Source organism: Cavia porcellus, unplaced genomic scaffold, assembly GCF_034190915.1.
Source record: "Cavia porcellus strain 051 isolate PalLab524CR breed Dunkin Hartley unplaced genomic scaffold, mCavPor4.1 scaffold_4, whole genome shotgun sequence".
Lineage (NCBI taxonomy): Eukaryota > Metazoa > Chordata > Mammalia > Rodentia > Caviidae > Cavia > Cavia porcellus.
In genome coordinates this window covers 47,465,576-47,487,096 of record NW_026947487.1, presented here as the reverse complement: position 1 = coordinate 47,487,096, position 21,521 = coordinate 47,465,576, and positions in this window count along the sequence as shown.

Genomic DNA, 21,521 nt, shown 5'->3' with positions numbered 1-21,521 from the left:
ATACACTTAAACATATATGCAGTTATCCATATCTTCATTTATGTTGAGATTAAACAAACCATAGCAGGCTAAAATCACTCTGAACAAAGAATAATAGTATTGCTGGATTTCACATCATGACACTATGGGATCAGCACTAGGTACTGTAGTGTCTCTTTTTCTTCAAAGTATTTGTTCATTTCATCATGCATTATATGATCAGTTCTCATAAACTGTTTATGGGTTTTATGCATACATGCATCTTTTTTATTTTAAAGAGGGTAAGATTAAACATAACAATACAGAACAAAACAGATCATAAGCAAACAATTTTAAGAAACACGGATTTCAAAGCAAGTCCGCTGGAGATTTTCACTGTCTATCTTTTTAAAAAAATTTTTATTTAAAGGAAAAAAAACCCAGAACAGTATAAGGGTACAAGTAATACAGAATTTCAAACAAAAAAAAACCAGTAAGAAATCACTAGGTAATAGATTACATATTGTCAACTTAGAAATAGTTGTTCAAGTTTTCAGGATTAAAGCATACAAAGTGGACATTCAAACAGTGAGACTGCAAACAGCTCTGTTCAGTGATCCAACAAAAACTTAGTAATATGATCATCTATCTTACATACCTAAACACACTTGCAGTTGTATCTTTTAGAGCACTTTCTTTTCCTTTTTTCTTTTACAATAACATTTATACATTTTGGATTTTATTACTCCCATAGTTCTTATTACTTTTTTTGGAAGAGAATAAAACCAAATATGACAAAATAAAACAGTCAGTCAAAACAAAGGATGGACATAGTACATGATGTAAAAACAGAATACAAGGCAATCAACAATGGTTACCATAATGCCTCTTGCTACCTTAAAAAGAATTGCCTATATCATTAGGTATAATAAAATTGAACAAAACAGTATAGAACAAGACCAATAAAACCTAAACATTGGAGACATTACAGGACTTCAAAAGAAGATAATAGTCAAACCAGAATGGGCATCATAGTGAATCTTACTGTGTTCAAAGTAGTTGCCTATACCCTCAAACTTGATACTGTCAAACTGAAAAGAACAGAGTCAAATCAGTCAAAACAAGATAGTGGGAACAATACAGGGCTTCAAATCAAGTTAATAGGAAATCAAAAAAGTTACCAAAACATATCCTGCTAATTTTTTTGATTTTTTCCCTTAATTAAAAAATAATAATAAAAAATAAATTTTTTAAAAAAGGGGGAGATTGAGATAAAAGAGGACATAACAACATAACAATACAGGTCAAAGCAGAACAATTTCAGCAACATAGTGTTTCACCACAAGATAACCTGACTTAATAGTAGTTACCACAGTGTCTCTTTCCTTGAAATATTTGAATATAACTTCGTATACTATAGCATCAAACATATCGAGGCATTCACTGTCTATCTTGTTGTCTCTAGTTTTCTTCCAAGTAGTTGTCCCCATCTTCACAAACATTGAATACATACTGAACATTATAGAACTAATCTAATCATAACAGGATGACGGAGGCTTTTTAGGTCTTCAAGACCTGACATTGGGGAAGTCAATAATAACTGCCATAATGTCTCTAATTCTCTTCATACTTGCTGTTCTTATCTTTATGTATACTGAAATTAAACGTAAGAGACTAGACTAATATCACTCTGAACAGTGAATAATAGTATTGCTAGATTTTATATCATAATGCAACAGAATTAGCACTGGGTATCTTAATGTCTCTTCTTCAGAGTATCTGTTCATTACATCGTGCGTTATATAATCTGTTTCTGTAAACTGTTTAGAAATTCTTCCCATGTGTGAACCCCTACATATATATTTACCCTTTCTGTATTGTAGGGAAAAACAGATCATAACAAGAAAACAAAACAAATTCCTAGAAAAACATGAAATGAAAAAGACATATAAAACCATAATGTCAGGTGATCTACAGTAGTTACTATGCTTTCTCTTGTTATTTTCAATAGAATTATCCACATCATCAGACATAATATAATTAAACATAGCATTACATAGCTATTCTAATAAAAACACAACTTTAGAGACATTGTAGGACTTCAAAAGCAGTTAATTAAACTGGAATGGGTATCTTATTACATCTTGTCATCTTCAGAGTAGTTGCTTCTACACTTAAACTTGATATTATCAAGCATACCAAATTTGAATAAAATCAGTCAAAGCAAAACAGTGGTCTCACAAATCAGTTTCAAATAAGATCAGTCATAGTAAGACAATGTAAGTAATACAGGGCTTCAGTTTAAGTTAATAGGAAATTAAGGATAGTTACTGTGGTATAGCTTGCTATGTTTGGGATAGCTGTCTGTGCCCTCAAATCTAGTAGGAGTAGACAGACTGGAACAAAATAAAATCAAACTAAACAGAGTAATAAGACTACTGTGGCTTTTAAATCCTGATACACTATTAACAATGTCCTCTGCCTTCCTTTTTTAGGCAATTCCTCACCTTTCCCTAAAGGTGCTTTGTATATTTTGGGTCCCACTAGCTCCTTTAGTTTTTAGACTAGGGGGTCAACCCATTGTCTATCTGAGTGGTGCTGAACCTTCTTACCCCTGAGCTTGATCTTGAGGTGTACTCTTTTACTTACTAAAGCCACAAGGTTTTCCTTCCTTCTAGCTATGTAGTTCTACACTGCACAAAAATGTCATAACTTTCCAACCTATCTGCGGCTGCTGGATGAGTTGTACTTATTTCTTTCTGGTTCCCTGTTACATATAGCATTATTTTCTCATTTTTGACTTTGAGTTTATTAACCCTCTTACAGGTTGAGTATATTTCCTATTTAGAGCATCTTGAAGGATCCTGCCTCCTAATCTACTCTGCCTGTGTTTCTTTTTGTTAATGTATCAAGTCTATATTAGAGATTATAGCTCACCTTCTCTGCCTCATCTCTGCTATTCTATTTTTCTGGTATTATTTGTCCACTTTTCTCCTTCATTCCATTGTCTGCCCCATTCACTGAGGCCTCTCTGCCACTGTTGCTGGAATCCTGGTATTTTTCCTCTCTCTCTCTCTCTAGAATGTCCTTCAGTATTTTTTGTAGGGTTGGATTGGTGGCCATGAACTCCCACAGTTCCTCCTTGTCTTGGAAACATCTTATTTGTCCAATAATTTTGAGAGAGAGTTTTTCAGGGTACATCAATCTTATTGGAGGTTATTTTCCTTCAGGGCTTGGACTATTTCCTCTCAGGCTCTTCTTGATTTGATAGTTTGTGTTGGTAAGCCTGTCATTATTTTGATGATTTTTCCTTTGTAGGTGATCTGCTTCTTTTCTCTGACCACTTTTAATATTCTGTTCTTGTGGATTTATGGGATCTTGATTATTATATGTCTGGGTGTAGATCTGTTTTGGTTGTAGTTGGCTGGAGTTCTGTATGCTTCATTTATCTGGATATCATTTCTTTTTCCTATGCTTGGGAAGTTTTCCTTAATTATTTCTGTGAATAGTCTTTGTAATTCATTTGTGGTTACTCCTGCTTCTTCGCTCACATTTTTTATTCTTAAGTTATAGATACTCTTGTCATCTTCTAGCCTTTGAATTGTTACTTCCTGGTTCCTTGTTATTTTTAATAGGTCTTTTCTTTCACGATCATACATCGTAAATCTCTCTTTAAGTTTCAAAAGGCTAACTTTATTTTCTGTCAAAGCATTTTGCCAGCTTTCAATGGAGTTTTTAATTTCCTGGTAATCTCTTTGGATCTGTTTCATGTATTCTAGATTTTGTTTATATACTTCACCAAAGGTTTCTCTTCCTTTTCTGGATTCCTCCATTCTTCCATCTGTGTCTCCTTGAGAGGGGCTTAGCATTTCTTTTACTAATTTTTTAATATCTTACCTCACTTGGATCAGAATTTCAATTTTAAGTTCGTCTATGAGGTCATGAAGGTATTTCTTTATGTCTGCTGATGCTGTGGCCAATATTGCATGATGCTGCACTGGTTCTCTTCTGTATTTACTTCTCCTGGACTTATTTTCCCAGGGTCAGTGGCGGGAGGCTTTTTCTTATTTCTTTCTCTTGTCATGTTTCTGGTTTCTTTCAGACAGGTGTGTGGAGGAGGTCCCAGGCCGTCTCTGTATTGCTTACAGTTTTTCCGAAGTGTGCTGGCTGGGGTTTTGCTGCCCTTTCCAGCTTGCTGTTATCTGAGGTGCAGGCAGGGACTGTGGGCTGGCCCCTCCCCTCTGAGCCAGTCAACTGGTAAGTGCCTTCAGCAACTTATGCTGTGCTGTGGCTGACGTCACAGGGTCGGGACAGCTTTTTCCTCAGCTATTGGGTCTCAACCAGGGGTGTGACTCAGCCCAAGCTGATCCCACCAGTCCTCTCTGAGCCAGGGGAGGCTGACTGACACCACCTTGGTGCCAGGCTCTGCCCCATTCCAAGATGTCTCCCAGCTGTCCACACCCGCCGCGGGACTCAATTTCCAGTACTTACTGAGAATCAATGCAGCTTTCCCCCTTGGCTACACTCGACCCTGCACTGCGTCCTCCTGCCAAGGGCCCGGGACTCACCAATTCCTGTTATTTGTGGCTGTGGCTTCAGTGCGACCTTGAATCATCCGATTCCACTGCACTCCCAGCACAGCACAGGAGGGGTATCAGTGAGCGTGTCCAGCTCCAGACCTCCACCCATGTTTTCCCTTCCCCTTCCTATTTTTCTTTTTCCTTCAGTTTCCTCCTGGGGTCGCAAGAATCCCTCTCCACTCGTCTAGCCCTCTCCATGTTGTCAAATTCCAGCGTCTGAGCTGTTTTTCCCAGGGAGGCTCTCCACCCAGCTATCTAGCAAGCCACTATCTTCTTGTCCTAATTTAATTTTCTAACTTCTAAATTTTGAAGCAAGGCTTTGCTAAATTGTCCAAGCTGGACTCAAGTTTGTGATCCTCTTCCCTCAACCTTCCAGGGTTCAAGATTACAGTTATCCACCATCATGCTTCGCTGCATGGTTGCTTTTAAATTTTTTATGTTCATACCAGCAAAAACAGGAAAGAATGAAAGAAAACTTAAAACCAAGCAAAATGCTCTTTCCTTTACATTGCTCTTCTTTGCAGTCCTTTTCCCTTCCCAAGTGATTCAATCATAGAGCTATTTTAGGTGTTTTTGTAACTCAGGAAGAGAGGCTGTGGCAGGCTGCTGCAGCCACAGGTGTGCAGGCATGCAGGGGGCAGCCTGCAGGGCAGAGAATGTCAAGATATTAGCAAGGGAGATGCCTTCTCTGAAGAAAAGGAGCCTGAGAAATGATGCCTGAGCAAAGGGAGGCAATGTGGGGAGCTGGTCCAGGTTGTGGTGACAGAAACCAAGACAGGAAGACATCCAGGCCTGGAGGACCCAGCCCACTTTACCAAAACAAGCGGAGTAAGGATGACATCCTTAACTGAGCATGGCCTTGCATGGTGACAGGATAAGGTGAGGAGAGCATTTTTACAAGTATGTGGCCTGGCACAGGCATTATTTTGAGACAAGTAGAATGAGGGGCAGTACTGGTGAGGTGGGGTTGGCACCCTAGAGAGGAACTGACCCCAGAGGTGGGTATACTGAGTGTGATGTGAGTTGAATTTCCTATGGGCAAGGAAGGAATCTACACATACGGAAAAAGAGAGAACTAGAGTCCCCTTGTGATATGGAGTTGAATTTGGATGTCTACTGTGACTCCTACTGCGATGTGTGTAGGTGGATAAAGAAAGGAATTTCAAAAAGTAAACATATTTATGTTTGTATATGTACATATATATGTATATTGGAGTACACATATATCTATGAATTTTATGCATTTGTATACACACATATTGTCCATTGAGACTGGGAACAGCAAAGTCCTAGTGGACATGAGCACACATCCCACCTAGATTCTGGCTTTTACCCATCCTCCAGTGAAAAGTATCAGAATGGAGGAATGATTCATTTCAGCCTGGGCAAGGAAAGATCAGAAACGTAGAATGTGTTTGTGTGCCAGAAAGAACAGTGCTCCAAGGTAGATGGGAACATTTCAAAAAGTTTCTGATGCCAGCTCAAAGAGCTTCTTATGTATTCAAACTGAATACAATTTCAGCTCGAAATAATGATGGTAATGGCTTATATGCCATTTCATAAAAGCAGAACCCTAGTCTATTTAATTACAAATAAACATATGAATTAAGTTTGATGATTGTTATGGTTGATACATTGTGTCAACTTGAGAAGTTTATAAGATTAACTGAGAAACTCAGCAGGAAGCCAGATTTCTTACCTTGTAAATATCTTCACTCTGTGCAAGAGGAGGGCAAGGAGATTTTGTGAGTGCTATACCTGCCCTGGAGGAGGCAGAAGGAAAGGGCTGCTTTTGTTGGCTGCTGCTTTGAAGTGTTGCCCCATGGCCATGCCACCCTGCCACCCTGCCTTGGAGCCAGCTGGTTATGGACAGAAACCTCCATCATCAGTGAGCTAAATAATCCTTTCCTTCTTTCATTTTGGGTGTCCAGTATTCTCTCTCAGTAATGAGAGAAGAGTAACCAAGATGATGAAAAATAAGTTTTCAAGATTTCTCTCTCCCATAATTTTATTACTTACAAGAAGGAAAATGAGCAAGTTCTTGGTGAAGAACCCTGGCAGATACTACCCAGATTAAGAAATCAGTGACTGCAGTCAGCAGTGGAACAAAATGAGATGCTACCTCTTGGGCAAGCATAAAACACAGAGGTGCTATTTTGTTCCTGCCACAGACACACATCCTGAATCTAAGCACGTGTTGACAGCAAGCCAATCCAAATTAAAGACTGTGAAGTCAGGGAGAAGCTGGGAAACCGTGTTAGGCTGATAAAAACTAAACTGACACCGAACTGCAGTGCATGGGTCTGAGCTTGGTACTTAAAGACACTCATGGCCAAGCCTGAGCTTACAAGGATAGCGGTGAGGCGATGTTAATTTGCAGTTTTCACGATGGACCTGCAGATATTCATGAGAATGTCTTTATTATAGGAAACCCATAATGAAGCACGCAAGGTGTTAGGGCATTCTAACCTACCAGAAACCTACTCTCAAATGACTCAGGGGAAAAAAAAAAAAGAAATGGGTACTTGCAGTTTTCCACTGATTTTGAGGTTTTTTAAAATTAAATACTTTTTTTAAAAAAAACAAAGCCAATCACCCATGTTCTCAATGGAAAATATCAGTGTTAAATTTTTTCAAACTGTTCTTCTTGCTTCCCTTACTTAGAGAGGCGGATTCCTATTCTTTAGGAGGATCTGTGTGGCCCCAGGGGAGCAATTACTCTCAATCTGGTGTTCACTTTGGATGGCCACATTTTCCTCCAGGCTGAGTCAGATTGCTGACCCAGTGAATAAAAGAACCATCCCCAGGAGACAAGTTATAAAAGGCCATCTGCCCAGGTGTGCTATTTTTTAAAAAACAAAAACAGTTCCATTTCTGTGTTCTAAAATATAAGGATGTCAGGTCGAGATGTGAGGGCATCTGGGGCCATTGCCAGACAAAACAGCAGGGCCATACAACCCTGCAAGCTGTGCTGACCATGCACCTCCCTCCACCACTGCTCCCGCCTGTTCTGCCTCCTTTTCTTCGCCTGCCCATGCAGATCTCTCATCCACCTAAGCTGTGAAGCTGGGTGTTGCTTTTGACTGTCCCATTGGAAGTTTTTGCTTTTCTTTTATTGTTCAAGGTTTAGTTGTGAGTATAATTGAATTTTTAGAAAGCAATGAATAGAACTGGAATTTGAGTCTGGAAATGTCTCCAGTGTGGACACAACTATTTTCTACTAATAGAGCTTTACCTGTGTTCTTTCCCAAAATTTCTACAATGAGTACACATTACTTTACAATCAAGAAAATAATAAAGATATCTAATGACAGTGTAGCTGCATGTCCCAATAATGAGTTGACTAGTGACAGTTTCAGGTTCTATGGTCTCCCATAGCAAAGCTCTTGTGGAGACGTCTCTGTCAGCTTCTGTCTTAGTTCCTTCTCTTATTGCTGAGACACAATATATGACACTCACAACTCTTAAGAAGGAAAAGTTTAATTTGGGTCAGAGTTTGTAAAAGTTTCATTCCATAGTCACCTGGTTGCAAGACAGGGTGACATGGCAGAAGGGCATGGCAGAGATGGCTTGCTCATGGCATGACTGGCAGAGAGCAGAGAGAGGGATCAAGGGAGGAAGGAGTGAGATAGACCCTTCCAGGCCACACCCCTTGTGACCTACCTCCTCCAACCAGGATTCACCTCCCAGATCACATTTATCTATAAACTCACCAGTGGATTAATCCACCATTAAGTATTGTGCCTCCATGATCCAATCACCTCCCTTGAGCTCCCCTATCAGGGCACAAGACTTTAAAGGCACATCTATATACAAACTATAACGTTCTGCCTGGCCCCATCCCTTTATGAAAAATGAATTTAATTCAGTCCTAAGAGTCACTAAAGTTCTAACAGAGTCTAAATCCAAAGTCTCTTCAGAGATTTAATATAAGCTTTTAGCTATGAGTCTGTTTTAAAGCTAAAAATGAAGTTAAATACATTCAGCATACAAAAGTACAGGGTAAATATTTCCATGACAAAGGGAAAAATAGGAGGATAGATAGAACTGGGATCAAAGCAAGAGCAAAATCCAGCAGGACAAAAATTAAATCCCAAAGTGACAAATTATGGTGAGTTGTGAACTCTAAAGGACTTGAATGGCCCTCTCTCTATCGTTAGTGGTTGTACTCCTCTTGGATGCTCTCTTTGATTGGTTTTGCTCACTCCTTGCAGTTTTTCACATGTTTTACACTCCTGGCTTTTCCAACATCTTGGAGTCTCAACTGCATCTTTGCTTTACCCTCACAACTTCATATACTGCTCTTGCTGTCTCAGGGACACACTGCCTGACCTCCTCAGCCTTCTTCAGATATCTGACTAGAACCCTTCCTGATCCTACAATGGTTGCATTTTGCACAAACCTAAAATGGTTGCCAGAGTTTTGGGGTGCTGTGGGGGTCCTTTTAGAAATTCTAAGTTCTTGTTCGTCTGAAGAAAGAATTGAATAAGATAGGCACAAAAAGTAGTGACAGTTTACATTTATTAAAGGTAAGGAAAAAGTTATGCTCTACAGAGTAAATTAAAGTAGGAAAAGAGGTGTGTTCAGAGTGAAGGTGGGCCTCTGAGGAAGAGAGCACAGTGGCCACAAGGTTAATGGTGAACATCTTTTGTACTCCTCACTCCTTAGGTTGATGTCAGATCTAGGCATCCTATCAAAAACATGCTTGATTTCATGTCAGAGGAATTGAAGATACTGTTTTCTGATTGGCCCCAGGTGTGGGGTTTGGGTGCATGTGTCCTGGATTTCGGTGATTGACAGGTCATGCCTGCCTGTCCAGCTGGCTGACCATGCCCTATTCTCCTGTCTCAAGACCAGTATCAAGGTGCAGGACACCAAGGTCTGCCATCAGGTAGAGCAGTAACTGAGCCCTTTGCCCTCTCCTCTGCATGCCTGGATAGTTGAGTATGGTGAACTGAATCCTAGGAAATAAATTTCCATTCCCTAGCCTCTGCCAATCTGGAACATGTTGCTCTGGGTCTCTTTGCTCAAAGTAAAGTTTTTCATCTTTGCAAATTTGAGTCTTTATTGGCTCCTCATAGCAGCTGCCCTATCATCCTATTGAAAAGTAGTTGGCTTCTTCTTTTTTAATTTTTGTCTTTTTTTCATTTTTATCGGTACCGGGGATCGAACTCACGACCGCCTGCTTGCAAGGCAGGTGCTTATGCCGCTGAGCTAAACCCCTAGCCCCAGTTGGTTTCTTCTTAATGTTAATCTTTTTAGCAATCAAGTTCTCCTCTGCTCCAACTTTGCAGGCTCCATTGTACCAAAGCTTCCTTTCTGGCAAATTCAAATCTTTCAATCATTCAGTCACACTGTTTGCTCTTGATTCTCAATGTAGAATTGACAAAAAGCTCCTAACTGTACCCAAACCATAGCCTGAATGTTCAGTTGCCTTGAAATTTCCTCCAGCAGGTTAATTAGACCTCTGCTCTTCGTCTCAGTCTCCTTCAAAGTCTTAGGACAGCAGCAAAACATAGACAAATATTCTGTTGGGTCATACACATATGACCTAAAATTCAACTATCAATGGAGGCCTTATTCCCAACTGAAATCTCCTGGGCCTGGTCTTTACCATCTGCATTTGTATCAACATTCTGGTCTTCTGAGCTCTGACCAGAATCTCCTATAAAGCTTGCCTTAGCACATTCTAGGGCCACTTCTCCAACTGGGATCTCAAAACCCTTCCAAAATCTTCCCATGAGCCAGTTCCTGAGGCTTCTGAACCACATGGTCAGGTAGTATCACAGCAACAACCCCACTTTTCTGGTACAAAATCCTTCACACATACACACAACTCTAAGGAGGGAAAGCTTATTTTGGCTCACAGTTTGTAGAAGTTTCAGTCTACAGTTGGATAGCTCCAAGAGAGGGTGGCATAACAGAAGGGCATGATTAAAGGAGAAAGAGCTCATGGCATGGTGGTCAGAAGTAGAGAGAGGGGTCAAGGGAGAAATAAGGGAGACAGAAACTTCTAGGCCAATCCCTAATGACCAATCTTCTCCAACCAGGATTCATTTCCCAAATCACATTTACCTATAACATCATCAGTGAACTAATCCAGCAATACATATTATGTCTCCATGATCCAATCACCTCCCCACAGCCCCACTAGTGCATGAGGTTTTATGGGGGACATTTGGTATAAACCATAACAGCTTCCTCTTTCTAAATTTTCACTTTCATTAAGTAGATGCACAAGCACTTTTCTCTTAGGTCAGTCAGTTCATTCCTCTGCAACAATACTGCTCACTGATGCCCATTTTGAGAATGCAAATGACAATATGAAGTAAATGTAATATGGATTAAATGGCAACTTTATGAAAAATCATGTTATTTAATATAAATATGGGAAGTGTACCAATAACATGGTTAAAAGCTGCAAATTTTTTCTCTGAAAAGTATATAGGCAAGCCACTATTTTGAATTAATTTTGCAGCACTTTTACTAGTACTTTTTGAGAGGGTTGGTAAAAAATTCATTGTATCATTAAATTGGAATATTAATATTGCATATGAAGGCAAGGCATTTTTCAAATCTAACAATAGGTTAAATATAACTCTTGGGATCAAGAGAGTTACTATTAATTATTCAGAGGGACAAATAAGGTCCTGAGAGATAGGGAGTTTGACTGGTTTATGGATACTTGCCAAACTCCAACAACAGTGTTTAGCACATAAGAGATTCTCATTAAATATTTGTTGAGTGATGAATTCTATTTCTTTATAAATATCTCTCTTTACACCTATGCATTGCTTACACAATCATAATGGCCTGGCATGAAACATTTATCTCTTCCTCGCTGTGGGGTTTGTTGGTGGGAAGCAGATATTTTGAGTGTTTCTACTTTGAAGAGCCAAAGTATCTATAGGGTATGTAATCAAAATCCTGAGATCTAGATATGAAGTCAATTATAAGGCAGCCAGATACTGGCTGTAGGTCTAAGTTATTCAGCTTAGCATTTCCAGTAGCACAACAGTATAATTTATCCCATTTATTTCTCAATCAGTTCTGAACTGATTGAGACGGTTGAAGAAGTTATGCTTTACTATATCCCCCTAATTTTGCAATGTGAACTTAGAGCAAATCTCTTTTTTTCTTAGAAAACATGAGTTTTTCTTTAGGGAGAGAACTTACGCCTTTCTGTCCTTGAAAATTTTTGTTACAGCAGTACTGCTATCTTGGTTACTTTTCTCTGTTGCTGGGACAAAATACCTGACACCCAAAATGAAGGAAGGAAAAGTTTATTTAGCTTACTGTTGTGGCGGTTTCAGTCCATAATCAGCTGGCTCTAAGGCAGGGTGACATGGCATTGGGGCAACACTTCATAGCAGCAGCCAGAGCAAAACGGGAAAGAGAACAAGCCCTTTTCCTCCCTTATATTTTACACAAACAACTGCCCACCTGAGTGGGTGCAACACTCACAAAATCTCCTTGCCCTCCTTTGCACAGGATGAGGATATTTACAAAGTAAGGACCTTGGCTCCCTGCTGAGTCTCTCAGTTAAACTGCTAACCTACTCAAGTTGACACAATAATACCGTAACACAATAATGCCATAACAATTACCAAGTGTATGGTACTCTTTCTTTCCTCAAAGATAGGTGTGTGAAGCAAACGGGTTTTTCCCAGAGTTTCCTGATTTCCTTCCTTTTTTCTCTTCTTTCTTTTTTTTTTTTTTTTTTTTTTTTTTGTCTAATTGGGACTAATGAAAGCAAGCCTGTACTTCTTTTGTATCATTTTATTTCATGTATTACTAATGCTTCATAAAAGTTAAAGAGTGGTGGGTACTTTTTCTGCAAAATTAATTGTGAATTTTGGAATGGCCTCTGTAGGAAATCTGGAATTTCCTCTGTAAAGAAGGTTGAATGAGCATTCTGCTGGACCCAATTAGGTGAGAAATCATTGGTACAAGAAGCCTCATGTGTGCACCTTCTCAGGCGCGCTGCAGGCAAATGAGCAGGCAAGGAAGTGGTGGGGTGAATTAGGATGAGGAGTTCCTATCTAAGTTTAACTTCTTTTCTGGTACTGGGGTTGGGAGCCAGGGGCAGGCACTGTCTCACTACCTCCCCAGTCCTTTTTATTTTTAATTTTGAGACAGGATCTTTTTATGTTGCTAAATTATCTAGTCTGGTCTCAAACTTGTGATCCTCCTGCTACAGTTTCCCAAGGAGCTTGGATGGCATGCAGCCCTGTGGCCAGCTCAGATTTAGCTTTTGAGTGGTTGGAATGGTAGGAAGATGTCATTCAACCTAGCTTATTGAAAAACAAGGACACAGGAGAATTCATTAAATGATACCAATCACTACCTCTTGTGTTCCAAACTCATTTTACTTTTTTGCTTTCTCAGGTAAATAATCTTGAGTTTCTGTCCCTGGAAAACTTCCCAGAGTGTCCCAACTTGATCTGACACTGAACCTCACCCTCTGTGGTCTCTCCACTCGGTTCATAAACTGAATCTGGTACTTACACAATTTTTCTTAATATCAGCTCTTCAAGCCATAAGCCCTGCTGGGTGCAATAATACCCAAGTTCTTTTATCAGACATCATATTGCTTAGTTCCTTTAGTAGCTTAAATCTTTCAAATTATTCTCTAGTAATAAAATCAAAATGCATTTTTGTTTGGGAGAATAGAAAGATTATTAGTCTTTTGAAATATAGGGTCTGTCTTACTTTTATTCAATGCAATATTTATCACTTTGGTCACTAGAACATAGTATTCATCTTGAAGGAAGTCAATACTTTCATGTGCCTGGGAATGTGAAGTACTATTAGATTCTAAAACTGATTCACCAGCAAGGAGGTGACTAAGCAGTGTCAGTTTGCTTCTTATTTGAACATCTCCCACTTGTAGAAATTTGTGGCTTGTGAACCAAGCTGAAAAGTTTCATTAATCTTTCTGGTAGTCAAATAATTATAGAAAAGAGTTCCTTAGTTAGGATTGAGCAGAGTGACATTTGAAGTCAAGTGTAGAACAAATTCTTTAGAAAACAAGGCAAAACATTTAAATCTTTATGGTACATGTCCTGAAATTTCTTGAGAATAAGAAGCCTTAAAGTATTCCTCTGCCCTGGCTGTTCCTTATTACCTCTGCTATTCTTTTGACATTAGTATACTTTCCACCAAATGCATTGACAGACAATATCGTTCCCATTTGTTGAATGTCTGTTGCATGGCTGGCCCTTTGCAAGATAGTGTGTTGAACACAAATGTAAATAAAAAAGTTTCTTTGGCTGGAAGGAGAGTTCATGGTGTCAGAAGGGAAACAGACATGTCTGAATACAATAGAAGGTGTATAGTGCAGGTGCGTGTCAGTGTGTTTGATTTCACCCTGAGGAAAACACCAGCCAAGATGTTTCCAGCTGTTTAGAGATTTGGGCCTGGTAGAGCTGGATAATTTGTTTGCCAGAAATAGATCAAAAGAAAGTTCAGACTACTAATAGCAATAGCACTAATAGGAAAGAAATCATTCTTTTCTTATTTAAATGGTTTTTATCATATTTGTTAATCATTCGGCCATAGATATATGGATTAATTTCTGGATTTTCAATTCTACTTCATTTTTCTTACATCCATATCTTGCTGTTTTAATTAATGTAACTTTGTACTAAGTTTTAATTTTTTTTATCTTTTTCGTTTTTTTATCGGTACCAGGGATCGAACTCACGACTACACACCTGCAAGGCAGGTGCTTATGCCACTGAGCTAAATCCCCAGCCCCTGTACTAAGTTTTGAAGTATGGAAATGTAGGCCTTTTAACATTCTTAAACATTGCTTTATTAGGAGTTCCTTTCAATTTCATATGAATTTGAGAATTGGATTTTCCATTGAGTGAAAAAAGTCACTGGGATTTTGATAAGCATTACAGTGACTCACCTGTTTACCCTAAAGAACTTGGCATTCATCAGACTGAGCGAAAATAAATTTTTTTAAAAAACTGAAAAAATAAAAATGATGATACAGAATTTCAAAACAGAATAACAGAGGTGTTTTCTTCAAAGTAGTTGTTCAGATTACCAGACCTATACCTTTAAAAATGATCAAACAATGAAAGCACAAACCATCTTTTTGTTGGATATATTTATTTATCTTGTATACAGTCATTTCCCTTCCTTCTCCCATCCCAGTTGTTGCTTCCTTTTTTAGCTGTTTCCTCCCCTTTTACTTTCAAAATATTTACTGTACATTTTGGATCTCACTAACTCCTTCAGTTTTTTATACTAGGGAGACAACACGATGTTCACTCATGTGAGTCCAAACCATTTCAGCCAGGAGTATGATCTCAAGTTGTACTCATCTACCTTCAAAAGCTTTGAGATTATTCTACTTTATAGCCAAGTAGCTTTCCAGTGTATAAAAATACCGTATCTTTCTTATCCATTCTGTGGTGGATGGGCAAGCTACCATTGCTTTTTTCTGGGTTGCTGTCACATGGAGCATTTTTTCTCTCCTTTGACATTCAGCCTATGAATTTCCTTCAGAGATAAATGTGTTTCTTGTATACAGAATATTGATGGATTTTGTTTCTTGATATACTCTGCCTGTGTTTCTTTTTATTAATGAATTGAAGCCATTTACATTAATTGTTATGATTAATGTGCATTGGCTTGTCTTTGTCATATAATTTTCCTGATGTTGGCTCCCTACTTTCCCATATGTTTAATTTTTTAAAATTCTATTTAAAGAGAACAAAACAAAACAGAAAAAGGGTAGAAATAATATATAATTTAAAAAAACAGTAGTTGATAAATTACATTTTTTCCTCTTAGAAATAGTTATTCAAGTTACAAAAGTAAAGCATACAAAGTGGACATTCAAATAGCAGGACTACAAACAGTTCTGTTCAACGATCCAACAAAAACTTGCTAATATGGTTTTCAATCCTACACACTTAAACATAGATGCGGTTATATCCTTTAGAGCACTTTTTTCTCCTCTCATTTTTACAATAGCAATTACACATTTTGGGTTTTATTACTCCTACAGTTCTTATTTCCTTTTACACTAGAACACAATGTGAAATTTATAAATATGATTCTTGTTTATTTCACTAGTGAGGATAGCCTCAAGTTGTCTCCATTTACTTGTGAAGGCCTCAAGGTCATCCTTTTTAATAGCTGAGTAATACTTCATTGTATAAAAATACCACATCTTTTTCATCCACTCTGCGGTTGATGGGCATCTTGGTTGTTTCCAAGATTTGGCTATTACAAATTGTGCTGCTATGACCATTGGTGCACATATATCACTGTAATATGACCTTTTCAGGTTTTCTGGGAAAATACCCAGGAGGTGAATAGCTGGATTGAATGGAACTTTCAATCGTAGTCTGAGAATTCTCCATACCAATTTCCATAGTGGTTGTACCAGTCTACACCCCCACCAACAGTGGAGAAGTGTTCCTTTTTCCCCGCAGCCTCACCAATATTTGTTATCAGTTGATTTCTTGATGGCAGCTATTCTTTATGGAGTGAGATGAAATCTCAATGCTGTTTTAATTTACATTTCTCAAATGACCAGTGATGGTGAACATTTCTTTATGTGTTTATTTGCCATTCATATATCTTCATCTGAGAATAATGTGTTCATCTCAGATGCCCAGTTTTGGGGAGGGTCTTTGAATTTGGGGGGCTTGATGTTTATCAATTTTTTATATGTTCTGAATATAAGTCCTTTTTCTGAGGGGTTACTGGCTAAAATTCTTTCCCATTCTGTGTCTTTTCACTCTGTTGGTGATTTCTTTTGAGGTACACAAACTTTTCAATAACATGAGATCCCAGTTGTTGATCCTTTGAAGTGTTTCCCGTGCAGTTTGCATTTTGTTCATGAATTCTCTGCCTACCCCTTTGTCTCCAAGACTTCTATCTATTTGTCTTCCAGTAGATTTAGTGTTTCTGTTTTAGTATTTAGGTTTTTGATCCATTTAGACTTTAGTTTTGGTGACATTTGGTGATAGGCATGGATCTGGTTTCAGTCTTTGGCATGTGGAGAGCCAATTTTTCCAACACCATTTATTAAGGAGGCTATCCTTCTTCCAGTGAACATTATTTAGCCTCTTTGTCAAATATCAGGTGGCTGAGTGTCTTTGTAGTTGTGCTTGCATCTTCTAATCTGTTCCTCAGGTCTATTTCTTTGCCAGTACCATGCTGATTTTATTCCCGTGGCTTTGTAGTATAGTTTCAAGTCAGAAATTGAGATGCCTCCTGTCTTTGTTGCTCAGAATTGCCTTTGGTATTCTAGATTTATTCTGTTTCCACATGAATTTTAGGAGTGTTTTCTCTAGATCTATGAGGTATGTTAATGGTATCTTGATTGGGATTATGTTAAATCTGTTAACAGTTTTGGGAGTATGGCCATTTTCACAATGTTGGTTCTTCCTAGCCAAGAGCAAGGAATATCCTTCCATTTTCTAACGTCCTCTTCAATCTCCTTTTTTAGTGTAGCATAATTTTTAGCATATAGATCTTTTACATTCTTAGTTAGGTGGACTCCTAAGTATTTCATTTTTTTAGATGTTATTGTGAAGGACACTATTTCCATGATTTCTCTCTCGGTGAGTTTTTTGTTTGTGTACAGAAATGGTATTGATTTTTGAGCATTGGCTTTGTATCCACCTACACTGCTAAATTTGTTTATTACCTCTAGTAGTCTTTTAATGGAGTTTTTTGGGTCTTTTATATAGAGTATCATGTCATCTACAAATAGTGATAATTTAACTTCCTTTATTTCTCTCTTTTGTCTGGTTGCCTTGGCTAGTGTTTCTAGGATTATATTGAATAGGAGTGATGATAGGGACATCCGTAACTTGTCCCTGATTTTAAAGTGAAAGCTTTCAGTTTTTGTCCACTTAGTGTAATGTTGGCTGTTGGTTTATCATAGATGACGTTTATAAGATTGAGGTAGACACGGTGTATTCCAAGTTTCTGAAGGATCTTTATCATGAGCATGTGTTGGCCTTTTCAAAAGTTTTTTCTGCATCTACTGAGATGACCATATGGTTTTTGTTTTTGGCTCTGTTGATGTGGTGTATTACATTTATTGATTTGCATATGTTAAATCATTGTTGCATTCCTGGAATGAATCCCACTTAGTCATGATGTATAATCTTCTTGATGATTTGCTGCATTCTATTTGCTGGTATTTTATTGAGAATCTTTGCATCAATGTTCATTAGTGAGATTGGCCTACAGTTGTCCTTTTTGCTTGGGTCTTTCTCTGGTTTTGGTGTGAGAGTAATACTTCCCTCCAGGAGGATTGCTTCTTTTTCAATTTCATTGAAGAGTTTAAGGAGTATTTGCATCAAATCTTTTCTAAATTTCTTGTAGAATTCAGCTATGAATCCATCAGGACCTGGGCTTTTGTTTGTTGATAAGTTTTTAATTACATTTTCAATTTCAATAGCTGATACTGGGTTATTCAAAATTGTTATATTTTCTTTGTTGAGCTTTGGTAGTTTCTAGAAATCTGTCCATTTCCTCTGTGTTTTCTGTTCTATGTGAGTAGAGATTTTTGAAGTAGGTATTCATGGATCTTTTGAATTTCCATGGGATCTGGAGTAATTTCCCCTTTTCAGTCCTTATTGCATGAATTTGGCTTTTTTCTTTTTCTTGATAAGGTTAGCTAGAGGTTTGTCAATTTTGTTTATTCTCTCAAAAACTAGCTTTTGATTCATCAATTGTTTTGCTTTTTTAGTTTCAATTGCATTAATTTTTACTCTGATATTTACAATTTCCTTTCTTTTATGAGCTTTGGGTTTAACTTGCTTTTCTTTTTCTAGAAGCTTTAGTTGAAACATTAAGTTGTTTATTTGTGCTTATTCTGTTTCCTTGATATGACAATTTATTGCTATATATTTCCCTTTTAAGAACACTTTCATTGCATCACACAGATTACAGTATGTTGTTTCTATATTTTCATTGAATTGTAGGTATTGCTTTATTTCTTCTTTAATTTCATCTGTAGTCCAATCTTCTGGTGTTCAGAAGATTGTTATTTAATTTCCATGTATTTAAGCAGGTTTTGCAATTTCTTTTGCCATTAATTTCCAATTTCAGTATGTTATGGTCAGATATTACATATGGGATAATTTCAATACCTTTGTAGTTACTTAAGAATTTTTTTTTAATATTTTATAGTCTATTTTGAAGACTGTCCCATGTGCAGCTCAGAAGAATGTGTATTCTGATGTGGTTGGGTGGAACACTGTAAACATCTTCTAAGTCCAATTGCTTGCAGGCATGATTCAGTTCTATTATTTCTTTTCTAACTTTTTGTCTGGTTGATCTAGCCCTCATGACAATGGGCTGTTAAGGTCCCCTGTTATAATTGTGTTCTTGTGTATTTGATTTCTCATGTCCATTAGTATCTGTCTTATAGTTATATAGTTGGGTGCTCCTGTATTTGGTGCATATATATTTATAATTGTTAGCTCTTCATCTTAAATTTTTCCACTAATGAGTATGTAGTGACTTTCTCTCTTTTAATCATTTTAGGTTAGACGTTCACATTTTCTGCAAATAGGATAGTTACCCCTGATTTTTTCTGGGTTCCTGTTGCATGGAATACTGTTTTCCATCCTTTGACTTTTAATCTATGAGTTTCCTTTTGAGTCAGATGTATTTCTTGCATACAGCATATTGTGAAATCATGTTTCTTGATCCATTCTGTCAACCTATTTTTTTTGATAGGTAAATTGAGGCCATTTACATTTATGGAAATCACTGAAATGTACTGGCTCAACTTTACCATATTATGTTCCAGTTATTTGCTTTCTGCTTTTCCCCTTTGTTTAATTTCTTGTCCAGCCGGATGGTTTCTTTCTGTTGTTATTCTGAGGATTGTGGTCATTTTTATCTCTATCTAGTATGTCTTTTCAATACTCTTTCTAGGGTTGGTTTTGTGGACATGAATTTCTTCAGTTGTTCTTTGTCATGAAAGTATCTTATATCTCTGTAAATATTCTTTTTATGTCATTTGTGTTGATTCCTGCTTTTTTCCTGACCCCTATCATTCCATATTATTATTCTTTGCATCATCTTGCAGCTGTTGAATTTTTATTTCCTGGTTCCTTGTTATTTTTAAGAGGTCTTTCCTTTTGCAATCACTAGCTGCAAGCCTGTCTTCAAGGTCTGAAAGTCTCTCTTCAGTTTTATTCAAGCAGTTTTGCCAACTTTCAGTGGAATTTTTAATTTCCTGGATGTCTTTTTGAATCTGTATCAAATTCTTTCCCATATTGTTTATTCAAAGCTTCCATCATTTTCTTATGTTCCTATTTTTCTTAAATCTGTCTTCTTTAGATATGCTCAGCAATTCTTTCCTTGTTTGTCATTTCTTCTTTTATCTGAGATACTATTTCTGATATGATTTCTTTTACAGCTTCATGAAGTTGTTTCTTGACTTCAGTTGCTATCATTTCAGAAATTCCTGTTGTGTAACTTCCCATTTATTCTATGTCTATGTCTCCTGGACTTGTTCTGTTTGGCCTGCAGGCTTGAGATTGACTTTTGCTACTTTGTCTAGAATTTTCCTGGGTTCTGCCAGACAAGCCAATTGTGGGGTCTCAGGCACTTCCTACATTGGCTACCTACAGTGTAGGGGAATGGATCAGGCACTTGAGTTTCTCCGAACCCAGGTTTCTGGGTGAGGTATTGAGGGTGCAGCATGCTTCTCCAGACCTGCACAATTGCTCTGAACTTCTCCAATGGTGGTGGGTGTGCAAGGCATGACCAGTTACTTCTCCCAGATCATGTAGCTACACTGAGACCTGAAAAGAATTTTTTAAAATTGAAAATGATAATATTTAACTAAAAGTATTAAATTTGATTACATTCTGTAATAATTTCAAAGTAAAACATTGCTCATTTTAACAAAACTGAATATAAACTCATATTAATTTAGCCTATATAGTGGAATTATCCATAAATATACAATTATCCAAGTGCTCTATAAACAGAAAAAATATATAAAAAAAGAAATGGAAGGAAAATTAAACAAAAGTGTCACCAGTCAGTCATATAAACATGGATTAAGTCTTAATTATAATCATGGTATGTGAAATGTTCTGCTAACATGTACATTGGTACCTTCTAAACTAAGAGGGCAAATTGGAGCCATAAATATTAATTATAGAAATTTCTGTGGCCTTCACTTATTAAACAGCATTAAAAATTAAAAATTCGGAAAGATTCTCACTTCTATAAATTTTTCTTCTCCAATATTCCCACTTATATGGGGCAAGAGAAGGTAAATGGATTTGTTTATATTTGTTACTCCTGGTAAAAAACAGTTTTTTCTTTCCTTAATAGTGAGTTATTCTCCCTATTTTCTTATATAAAGGATAACACTTCATGTTCTCATTCATTCAGCTACAAATCTTTTGAACAACTATTGATGGGATTCAATGACTTACTGACAATTTGGGTCAAGAAAATAATGAGAGTATGTCAGCCTCTTAATAGTTTTCAAAGATGCGACATGACTACATTGAAAATCTAAGAAAGTCTTTAAAATATTTTTTGGTGACTTTATGGTGAAATTTTAAAACTATTTGGTAATGGAGAGGTTGTATTTTCTGACTTTGAGATTTTAGTTGTCACTATGAAGGGGACTTTTATAGTCAAATCAGAAGTATCAGAAACTTCGTCAAGGTAGTAGGATTTCTTTACTTTGGGGTATTGCAAAGTCTGTTTTGTGATGGTATTCACTGTGAATCTATCAGAAAGTGAGTCCAGGGTGGAATTTATTATGCATCAGTTCTCAGAATCGGAGTGTATTTTTCACTTTCTTCTTTTTGAAATACTTAAAAGAATTACTATCACATTCATCTGAAAGTACTTGAATTTAAGAGAAATTTACCCAGCAGTAATTTACAAATGGATCCAACCTGAAATCTGTCCTTCATGTTCTAGTGAAAATTTTATCTGGACATTTTAATTGAATTTGCT